This window comes from Carettochelys insculpta, chromosome 1 (genome assembly GCF_033958435.1).
Source record: "Carettochelys insculpta isolate YL-2023 chromosome 1, ASM3395843v1, whole genome shotgun sequence".
Taxonomy (NCBI): domain Eukaryota; kingdom Metazoa; phylum Chordata; order Testudines; family Carettochelyidae; genus Carettochelys; species Carettochelys insculpta.
In genome coordinates, this window is record NC_134137.1 from 315490739 (window position 1) to 315503127 (window position 12389).

Here is a 12389-nt window from a genome sequence, read left to right on the forward strand (position 1 = left end):
CCTAACTATTTTGCTAGTCTTTAAAGCGCTACTTGACTGCTTATTGTTAGTGTATAGACTAGCACGGCTTCCTCTCTTACTTTTCAGAAACAGAAATTTTAGAAAGTTGAAATAAGTTATTTCTGAAAAACCTGCAGTGTGGACATACCCTGAGAATTCACAGGGCTTGTGAGTGTTACAGAAGGATGTCTCGTTTACATGGTCATTAAAGGTGGTGGTGTTTGTTTCCCATGAGAGTCTAGTAAAGTCCGTTTTAATTCAAAGGCTGCTGTTGTAAAGAAAGAACTCTAAGGGGGAGGCTGGGAGGAGAGAAAAGGGGAGACAAACTATGCATGAAAGGATTTTCAGGACTGAACTAAGACCCACCCACACTTCCCAGAAAAGGGAAGTAAATTCTATGAAATTATTCAAGGTGGTGGGGCCATGGGAATAGTTACTACAGCACCTCCCTATGTGGATATATTATCTATGCAGGAGGATAAACGTTCTCTTCTAAGGGAACATATTTGATATGTAGTTTTCTTGTGTGTTGTGTAGGGAGCCACAAAGCCTAGTTTCTGCTCCTGACACTGCTACCGATTCCATGTGTGACCCTGGGTAAGTCACATCACCATCCTGTGTTTATTTCTCCACGTGTAGAATTAAGATACAAATATTTACCCTTCTTTATAAAGTGCTTTCAGACCTACCAATGGAAGGTGTTCTGCAGGAGCTAAGCATAGTGATTATAGAATCCATAAAGTGAAAAATATTGTTAATTATTGTACTATATTAAGTATGCTCTATCTCTTAACGAGTACACTCCTACATTAGATACATAGGTATCTACAAGGGTGTCATAAGGAGGACGGAGAAAACTTGTTGTTTTTGGCCTCTGAGGATAGAACAAGAGGCAATGGACTTAAACTGCAGCAAGGGAGGTTTAGGTTGGACATTAGGAAAAAGTTCCTAACTGTCAGGGTGGTCAGACAGTGGAATAAATTGCCAAGGGAGGTTGTGGAATCACCATCGCTGGAGATATTGAAGAACAGGTTAGATAGACGTCTATCAGGGATGGTTTAGACAGTACTTGGTCCTGCCATTGGGGCCAGGAGCTGGACTCAATGGCCTCTCGAGGTCCCTTCCAGTTCTAGTGTTCTATGGTTCTACATGGTAGTTTGGAACTCTGTGGGAAAGGCAGCAGACTGGCCCCAACCAGTACTTAAAAAGACTTATAATAAGGGTTCTGGTAATGCACAGCATGTGCACTCTGTTAACAAGACTAAGCCAGTATAACTGTTCTTTGGTGAACAAGACAATTTCTTTGAACAGGTACAGTGGCTCTGTGTAGGCGTATACCTAGTGCACCAAGTAATACATCACAGTTTAATAGAACAGTCTTTTTCAGTGATTCCTCAGGAAGTGCATTCGATCGTTACATTTCATCTTATCTTAATAATTAATTGGAAAAATAGTAAACAGTGCTGTATAGTGATTCTAATAGTGAAAGACATTTTTTCCTACTATAGGCCAATAGAGAAGGAAAGCTTTTACTTGGTCAGTACCTGGCTTCTATTTAGTTATTGTTGCTGTAACATGGAATTATATTGGAAATTAAACTGCAAATCATGAGAGAGAGTAGGGTTGGCTGGCTATCATGGCAGCTCATATATCTGGAATGTAATGAGAAGCATCTGCTCCAATAAGATACGTTCAAGACAACCACCTTCTGAAACTGTTATATGAAAGTTTAAATATTCTACTTTAGGCCACTATGTTCTGGAGTTGGGAAATGTTTTTTAACTGCAAATTGTGAACGATGATCATTGCTTTCAGGTGACAGTGGTGACAACCCCTCTTTAGTACGTTTGTCATCCAATCACTGTGCTTGTTTTAAAAACTAATGATATTCAGCTGGTTACTATGGCAATGATGTACTACTAGTTGTCATGGCGATGGAAGTGGAATTTTTGTCAGTTTCTTTGAAGATGGCAATGCATATTTTTGTTTCTAAACTTAATTGAATTACCTTTTATTTTCTTAAAAAAACAAACAAACCCTAAATCCACTACAGATAATGTATGCCTATCCCTTCATTGTTATTTTCTTATCTTCTGAATCCCTGAATTTGTTTCAAAATTATCAGCTTAAGAACATCCCTGCTAAGCCAGTAACTGTGACTACCATATTACGAGAAGCATGTTAACCAGAAATTCAACTAGTATGGCCATTTTCAGATTTTTCCTTAATCTTCTATGTGTGCTTTCTAGCTGTACTTGCTCATGTTGCTAACAGGATGTTCAGTATTCAACACAAATTTTGTAAATGAGTATAAATAAGTAAATTTGTTTCAAATATTCTTTTGAAGCAATGTGCATATTCTGCCCTGGAAGCAAATCTCTAATTGTTGCAGTTTTCTTTGAATTTCCTCTGCTTTCTGATATTCTCCCCATTTTAAAAACAACACATTTTGTTTTTCCCATCTCAGGGATGTTACTTTGGTTTCCCTTGTTTTTTTTTGTGCAATTTAGGTCATCAACAGGAAAAGTACATTGTACATAAATTCTATTGGCTTGAACAGTCTCTTTCCTTAGGAGACTCAAGGTAACTCATTCTCGCTGCTTATTTTAACCCCTTGGAAACAAACAGGATGAGTGTCAGCTGCCAGTTCTCAGCTGTATAGGAAACTGAATTCGTAGATTAAAAAAGGCATTTTGCAGAATGTACATATTTTTATTTAATAGAAAGAAGACTAAGCTGAACCAAATTGTAACTGTCCTAGAGAAACAAAAATGCTTTTCCAGAAATTCTTTTGAGGTTCAGATACAGAACTGCTAAATGAACTATTTAAAAGTATACATTACCAAACCTTTGTCAGAAAGAAGGAATTTTGTAAGAGTTAAGAGTGTAGTTCATTTTCAAAATGCTTTGATTTTTAAAGCTAAAAAATACATTCAGCGTCTTTCAGTATGATGTTTGCTTTAACAAACAAACTGAACTAAACCATCTGGTCAGCCGATCGACTATTTTCAATACCTAAAATCCCTTCCTGCTCTTAAGCTTCCCAGTCTCAACCATACACCTCAAGACTGTGCAGTTTGAAAAGAAGTGTATATTGGTTTCATAACAGATTTTCTATTTGTACACATTAGACAATCTGGGAACAGTTATACAAATAGGATGAACAGTTAGTATATTTAGTTATACTGATAGGATGAGTATTTCTAATAGGTTCTCAACATCTTACTGTGCTTTATGCTAGTTGGCAAATAAACATTGCATGCCACTGCTTTTATGATCCCTCAGCATAAGAATGATATTGGTTCAGAAATTTGTTGTTAGAATTTGGGCCTGCAGAACAGTTGATTAGGATCTGGGTTTGTGCCTGACTCTGCCTTTCTTTGGCTTTAAGAACATAACCTTAATTAATTAAAAAAATATATTTTCTGTTTTAAAGATGTGGATTACTGTATAACTTCAGCATGTGGCTTCTGGCTCTCTAGGGTTCAGGGGCTCCCCCCGCCGTGCCCCTTCCTCCCAGCAGCAGAATTCCCCCTGGCTTTCCCCCAGCTGGGGGAAGCCAGGGGGAAGCTGTGCCCTGCCCCGCACCCCAGGCTCCAACCGTCTGCTTCCCCCAGCTGGGGGAAATGGGTGACTGGAGTCCGGAATTTTGACATTAGCATGAATACGATTAATGTGTACGTTGAACTAGCATAAAGCAGGGGTTTACTGTACTTGGTTTCCTCTCTCCCCTTCCCAAAAAACAAAGCAAAAATAATGGAGACTGAGTCCATGTCTGGATGGCCTACAGAGGTGTTGTCTTCAGTTGTATTTGCTCACAGCTATTGGAAGGTTAGTTAATTTAAGGTGCAGGCTGACAGGACAGAAGACGTTAGCTGTGTTGCTGCTCGGCCTCCTCCTTGCAAGGCTGCTTCTAGGGCCTTCATCTAGACCTTCCACAGAATTAGCCTAAGCATTAAGACGGCTTTTCAGTCATCTTAAGCTTGCACTCTCAAAGCTGCCCCATCTGGATAATGCAGCCAAGGATTTAAAATATTTCATCCAGTTGCTCTTTTGCTTGGAACAGTAGTTGATTTTTCTCATTTCGCTGTTACTGAGTCCTGATGAATGAATGCCTGATTCAGATAGGAGTCTTTTGTTTAAAGAAACTTTATTAGTGTCAGGGAGCCGAATTTAGGAACCTATGCTACAAAGAAATAATGGTTCCAACCAGGCGCTATCTTATTTACAATGAGAATACACTTGAATTCCTAATCCTTAATGTGTAAATTGCTGGTCCTTTTCATGGAACGTAATGTAATAATATGTTGCAATATACTACAAAAACTATTTAAATTGGAGCTGTACAATGGCATTTGTTTGTAAAAGAGAAAAAAAACAATTATTACCCTTGTTGTTGGTTTAGCTAACATGCGTCTTCTGCATATGTCAAAGAACACTGATAACTAAAGAGAAGACAAGAAGAGATAAGACATGGATATTCAAGTAGAAGTAACCTACATGTTAACTGTAAATGGCAGGAAGTATATGCTCTGTGTTGGAGAACTTTAAACAGAGAACTTAGTGGTGTAATAGCCTAGCAAGGTAGCTAAAAACCAGGAAGATTTTAATAATATTAAAATGGAACATTTTGACATTTTTTTTGTTGGCATGTGACAATTTTTTGTTTTGAAGAATTTTTGAAATATTTTTATTTTTTTTAAATGTCAAAATTGGAATGAAACATTTTGTTTTTGTTGAAGAAAACTTCTTTAGAATCTGACTGTCCCACAAAATATCTTTGTTGTCTTTTGTTTTCATTCTGTTCTAGAATTTTTTTCAAACTTCTGGAAGATGCAAACAGAAAATCCAGTTCCCCTTCTCTTTTATCCTTTTCCCTGTCTGTCATAAGTATTCTATCAATGATACCTTCAGTTGTTACAGTAGAAAAACAGAGCACCTGTTAATTTCTTTCCCTGTTCGCTATTGGCCTTTTGATTGAATGCTTTAATTTATTTGCCACATAGTATTTTTACATCAGGATTTTCCATAATTTGTTGCCCTCTATTCTTATTTTTCTTTACAGATGTTGTGCAGAGTAAATAATTGTACAGAAACTGGGATATAATTATAATTCCATGTGAAAGTTCACAGAACCCAGATGGACTGGTATTTTGGAAAAGATGTGTTTGAGTTGTAACCCAATCTTATTAGAATAATCTTCTAATTCTTCTTTTTCTGTGGGACAAAATAAATATGCCTCCACAATATCTAAGAAGAAATTTCCAAGTACAAGGCTAATATAATGATATCCTTCTTCCTTGCCCTCTCGAGCAAGTGAACCCTTTTTGGCTTACACTCATTCGGATGTGTGTGAGAGCATCTCCCTCTCATTCTCAGGGTGAGTGCAGGTTGATAAATGCCAGAGGATGGGACTTTGGTCATGAAATATGCATTTGGAACTCTTTTTTAAAGGTACAGAAAACTCCATGAAAATGGTGAGCAATGGCTATGAATAGAGCTGTGAATTTTTAATAATTCTAGTGCCCCAGGGTAGAAGCTAGGCTTAAAATAAATTCCTACATGAATCATACTCTAGGTAGGAGATCTAACTGTACCTGCAGAGGACCAAAGTTGTCAAAGGACAATTTCCTTTTGATTAAGTGAGGTCATTTTGCAAACAGTAACCCGAGAACATAGATTTCTAACCTGCCAATGGGACTCAAGATGAGAGAATCCATTTTTCAGTCTCCCTTCTTCTGTCTCTCTCCATCCGGAGTCTTGCTTCCTTTCTCTCTGCTAATTCCCCTAGAGTCCTTCCTTCAACCTCTTCACTCCTTTCCATAGGGACCCTCCTTTCCTTTCCATTGGAGTCTCCTGCTGTTGGCTATGTTGTGCTGGTTACTTCCCATTGGCTTCACCTCCTTTCACAGATGTGCTCAGGTTTCTATACTGGTTCCTCTTCAGTCCTGCTTAACTTCATGATGTGACCTACCTACCAGGTGCTTAACTGTAGCTTAAGGTGCAAGAGAGGATCCATTAGCAAGGAGAGACATCCATTATATTGGGAGTGCAGCTCAGGGAGGCATGAGTTAATCTAAAGATTTGCTCCATTTTGAAATCACAAACCGGCTGTGTCTCCAAGTGCACATGAACTTTAGGTTAGGTGCCATCAGCCACTAACCAATCCAGTGGGATCACCTGGGACTGGGGAATCCAGTTAAGTGTTTCAAATCTTAAAGCCTTGTTATGGTAACTTATTATTTATTACACAATTATCTTAATGGAAAGAAGCCAGGGCTGGCATTTCCCATTGCACAATTATTTTTTTAATATCCTGCCTACCAGTAGGGTATATTCTCACTAACAAATGTATTCCTTTCATTTCCCTTTTCACTGAAGTGTGATGCTTTGTCCTTTTAAAGTGGGTTCATCAGCAATGTTCTATTAAATAACTTTGTGTCCTGTAGTTCCCTATTGAAATGGGATGAGATTAAGAATTCCATGTTCATACCTAGAAGAATCCCTTACAAAATTGTTTTCAGCCTTTACAATAGAGGATACAGAAACCCCACAAGTGGAGGAAAAAAAAGGGCAGAACCTTCCATGAGTAGTACTTCCCCATGTATCTATCTTTTCCCTCAGACGGTGTCCAGAAATGGTCTTAAGACCCTCAATGTAGTGTTCAAATCATTTTGATCCCTATTTCGGATTGAAAGCATCAACTGTCCAGGGAGATTTAAAAAAATTCTAGTCTAAAGCCATGTAATTCTTAATGATGAATTTATCCAGAGCAGTGTTTCTCAACTTTTTTTTTTTTGAAGAACCCCTTTAAAACAAAGATACCCCAGACTTCTCTCGCATACCCCTCAGGGCACATGTACCACTGGTTAAGAAATAGGGTCCTATGGTAATCGGAGGTCTGGAAGCAAGTACCATTCAACCTTTCCAGGTTGCTGTACCCTTTTCAGAAGTCAGATTTGTTCTGTGTACCTAGTTACACCTCGCTTAAAAACTACGTACGTACAAAAACATGCAAAAATAATACAGAAGACTACTACTGAACACTTGCTGACTTTCTACCAGCTTGTTATCAGATACATGAATTGAAAGAGAAATACTGTACTTACGTTTCAGTGTAAGGCATGTGAAGCGGTAGAAACAAGTCACTGTCTGAATGAACTTCTAGATTGTATAGTGGACCCTGAGTTATGTGAAGGTTGTGTTCCTGGGCAACCTTGCATAACTCAAATTTCGCACAAGTTGGGAGGAGCCGGGAACCAGACAGCAGCCTGGCTCCCGGCTCCCCTGCGCTTGTGGGAGCTGGGAAACTGACTAGTATTTGTGTGCTGGTCAGTTTCCTGGCTCCCAGTGTGGCGGGGAGCTGGGAACCAGATGGCAGCCTGGCTCCCAGCTCCTCTCTGCTGGTGGGAAACTGACCAGTGATGTGCTGGTCAGTTTCCCAGCTCCCACCAGGGGAGGAGGCTGCTGACTTGTTTCCTGCTCCCCACCACTCCTGGGGACCAGGAAACTGACCAGCACAGCAGTGCCTGGCTCTGGCTCTGGGCAGCGCACTGCTCCCAGAAGAGGGGAAGCTGACCATCACTGCTGTGCTGGTCAGTTTCTCTGCTCCTGTTGGGTGGCAGGCGTTCCTGTTGGTGACGGCAGCTGAGATTCAGGCTTGTGCCTGCTGCACCTGACAGGAGCCGGGAAACTGATCAGTGCAGCAGCTGGTCAGTTTCCATGCTCTTCTGAGTGGCAGGGAGCTAGCTCCTGGCAGCCCAGAGCCAGGCCCCAGCTCCCTGCCACTCAAAGTTGCATTAACCCAGGATACGCACTCTCGATTTATGCATATCTCGGGGGGTCTACTGTACTGACTTCACTAGAGTTTATGTAGTCAGTTGTAAAACTAGGCAAATACCTAGATGAGTTGATGTGCCCACTGGAAGATCTTAGTGTACTCCCAAGGGTAGATTTACCCCTGGTTGAGAAACTTTGGTCCAGAGCATGGTTTGTTGATGTTTTTTAAGGCGTAGAGAGAGACTCTGCGGTACAAGTACCAGCTGACTTTGAAGGGGAGTTTAGTGCCTAATTGTTCCTTGTGTCCTGGAACATCTCTCCTGTAGTTCACAATAGTCATAGACAATATCGTGTGGACACCTTCCTGCCCCCATCAGTAACTGCATAGACCACCTCTTACACGGAACTCTGTATGCTACCGCCCTTTCCAATTACGACTGCATAACCTACCTATGGCAATTGCAGCACTTGCTTACTTTGCAGTTAGAAAGTATGTGTACGAGCTTTGCTGTCTTTAGCGTGATTAACATTTTTCCCGAATCAGCCACACACTTCAGAACGTTATCTTGTAACATGTGATTTTTATCTTCTCTGCTGCCCCTTCTCCGTCTTGCCCCCGTCACGTTTCCTTGCCAGTGCCACAAGGTTCTCACCTGCCCCTACTCCCCAGACGTTCCTTTCTTGTCGCTGACAGGCAGCTGCAATCCCTGAGTGCAGGTCTTGTTTTCTATTGGGTGGAAGGGGTGGGACCAGGCAGCCAGCCCTTCAGCACCACCTGGACCGTTGCATGCACGCCACCCAGCCCTCAGAGCTGCATGGAGCAGACAGCTTGATGCTCCATGGTGTTTTTAAGGGTATGTGGCTCCATCTGTGGTGGCCAGGGTCCTTGGGCCCTTTTGAATTGTTGGGCCCCAGGGAAACTACCGCCTTTGCCCCCTTGCCCACATTGGCACACCAGTGTGTAAGAGCCAAATATTTGTAGAGGCAAATATACTGTAACTGCCAGAATGGTCAAATCTTTTCTGTTTCCTCCCCTTAGGTTTTCTGTTAGGCAAGTCAACCTTGCAGATTCCTTGGGGAAGGTAAAGTAATGCCAGAAAAGGCTTCCTATCATAGAGATGACAAGGGAACAACCCAGAGCATTTCATGCCTTTTGTAAACAAACACAAATGCTCTCCATTTCATTTCTGTATAGCCACTGAAAAATCCAACTGATTCCACGGGAAAAAGTCCTTCAACTTCCCCAGCAGTCTGAATAATTTCATTGAATCCATGTATTTCGATCAAGTCACTTATATTGTAAAATTTATTTCCAGGCAGTAAACTCTCTTTGACAGGGGTTTTGGGCCACCAAACGCCAAAGGAAAAGGCAATGAATAGGAGTCTAGTGCCTGAGAGAACCATTTTCTCATATAAAGGTTTCCTTTTTCACTCTGCTTGGTGTTCAGCGAGGCCTGTCTCAGCATTCCAGGGTTCATGTAGTTATGCTCTTGGTTTTGTTTACCCAGATGGGTCTCCCGCTCTCTCCCCTCTCTCCTTGAATTTAACTTGGTGGTATTGATGATGGGAGGGAGGGAAGAGGCAATATTTGCTCCCAAAATTGGTTTGAGTGATAGAGGAGGAAAGGGAAAAGGCGCGTGTGGGGGTGAGGCGAGGGAAGAAACATGGAAGGTTGTAAAACTGAGATGAGAGGAAGCCCATGGGTGGTGGCAGCCATTTCAGGAGAAGCACCATGCAGCAGCTTCACTAGTCTTCCCAATCATGTATTACTCAGGTGGGAAACTTCTTGGTTTTCACATTATTATTTCGGACAACCACTTCAGAGTGGAGCTGTTTCCCTGCCCACAAGCCCTTCTATTTTCACTTACCCCACTGAGGAACAGAAACCTGGTGATTAGATCTCTTCTTTCAGACTTCAATGCCAATGATTAAACCAGCTGTTGTAAAAGAATCGAAACGCATAATAGAGTTAAATTTAAAATGGTTGTACAATTTTTTTTGTGAGGAACTAAAGGATTTGTGAGTCGAAGTCTATAATGTTTTGGCTCTTGTAATATTTTTTCCTTACCTGCTAGGCAAAAATAAATAAGTAAATAAATAAGTTGTCCTGGTGGCAGCAATTCTAAGAAATGTTTGTCAGGGTGAGAGTAATAATTGTACTGGTGGGCTGCAAACCCACTAAAAAGAATTGCATCACAATTAGCAGTAAGCATTTATCAGGGAGCCAACTACTTAGGTAGTCAGTCAAACATATTTGACTGACTGGCTAAGCAGTTGGCTCCCTGATAAATGCTTATTACTCATTGTGATGGAGACGCTGCAGATTCTGTGTAATGTTGCGAGGAAAAAGTTCTCTCTCTCATCACCTTATATTGAGTTATATTCTCTTCTCACTTTAGCATTTGTATATTTGCATACTCCTAGATCGTAATGGACTTACAGCTGTTTTTCACCATAGTGAGAGGAGAATCAAGCTGATAGTTTTTTCCCAGTTGTGTCCCTATTGCCATGAGAACATTCTTCATTCAAGTCCCTTTCCCATTTAGTCTTTGCTTTCCATCTGTATTTCTTAAACACTTGTGCCAGTCTGATACTACACTACAGGATGAGGCTGCTATCACTTTTTCACTGCAGTGCATTGATACACAACTGATAGAGATGAAGACTAATGTCTACTAGACCAAAAATTGAATTACAAATGACCTAGGATGGAAGAGCATCACTTCTTATCTTCTGTCAAGATGCCAAGCTGAACAAAGTGGAGTGTTGTAGCAGTCGGTACTCACTACAGCACGTAAGCAGTACTAAAATAGGGGGAAAAATTCCAAACACAAGCCTGATGACAAAGCATTCAATGTAGTCTTTCGCACAGTTACAGTCTCACTGCAAGAGGTTTTGTGCCTTGCACAAATGCAGTTCCCTGCCTGGGGTTTTTCTCTGGGACTGGAATTGCCTTTAAGCAGTTGCATATGGCTCTTCCTAGTACATCTGCAGATGTCTTAAATGTACTGGGTAAAAAATCTGAGCCACCACATCTGATACAGGCCCTTGTCTTCTATAGTTTGTGAACAAAGCAAAGGAAACCAGGGAGCACGGCTGAGTCCTCTTTTCCTGCATGCAGGGCAGGCTGCCGGCTTCCCGAAACACACAACCTGCACCTGACCGTGCTGTCTTCAGTCTCGCCTTCTGAGATAGGCTGTTACTGAGGACATGGGAGTGGGTTGAGCCAAGCTGCTCTTGAACGTTGCCATAATCCTACGCACTGCCAATTGGAATTCAGACTAGGTTATGGTACAGAGGCAGATTCAGCCACCCAGACAACTGTCGTACTGACAGTGGTGAAAGAAAAACATCTGTGCTGATTTTATTCTAACCATCAAAAGGTGTTGATGCCACACTGGATCAGACCAAAGGTCCATCTAGCCCAGTATCCTGTCTGCTAACAGTGGGCAATCCCCGATGCAACCATGAGATCCATGTCGTCTGTGAGACCCGTCCAGGGTACGTGGCGTTGCATTGAATTTGCTGTGCTCTTGCTTGTTGGATAAATCCTGAAGGGTGGTGATTGGCAGCGTCTCTTCTCACTTGTGAAAACTTTATCTTGTAGACCTGTACCAGACTCACTCCTGGTCCCCTCAGCTCCCTTTTAACATTTCTTTAAGCCTTCATGGGCGTCATGGAATGACACATACTTCAGTACGAATGACATGCAGCTGTGCATGTGGTTTTTATTGAAGATGGACATCAGTGCTACTCCGACACCCAAATACCCGAGCAAATTAGGTCCCTGGAAGCTACCAGGTACTATCTGAAACTCTACAGAGGTAGAACTAAAGTGATGCTAATAGGAAAAGGGAAACTCTGTGTAGAGCTATCAGGAGCAGTGACTTTCTGGTGGCCAAGGTGAAAGTATTCGTCTGGACTCCGTTCAGCAAATAAACCCCAAGGGAGCAGTAAAGTCCGAATCACATATTTCCATCTTTGTCTATCTGCAGCCTCAATCTGATCCCTTTCTCCTTAAACAAGGAGCCAGCCACAGTGTCTCTGCATTCGTCTCTTTCAGGATGAGTAACCTACTCTATCTGCTGGTGGGGACCCTTGGAAGCTTCATGTGGCCACAGCTCAACATGCCCTCTAAGCAGCACACAGACAAAAGAGCCCCATTGTTCTGGGTGGTACACGGTCTCCTTATTGTGAAAGCCTCTGTGGAAACTCAGGGGAATTGGGACCTGGATGTTCTGTTTCATGTCACCATTCAAGGAATCCCCCTAATTGTGAAAATGAGAATAAGCCAGAGCCTTGCTATTCTTAGGACACAATGCCACGTGCTTTTGTTTGCCCAAGCCTTCCTGCCTTAGTGGCAAGGACTGAGGGGTTGGTGATACATCCCCGGGGAACAGTGGCACCTCAACAAAGGAAGGGACCATGCTTGTTTGCTTTTAAAAATCCTCAGGTTCTATAACCTGAAAGATCAGCTTTCCCCCATGATATCCAGCTTCAGCCACAATCAACAGAGGTGCCTGAGCTGGGTGGGACTTCTTCTGTATCAGAGTGGGAGCTGCTAGCAGGACATCCTCTGTGAGGGTTTCTGTCCACGTTGAAACTTGTTG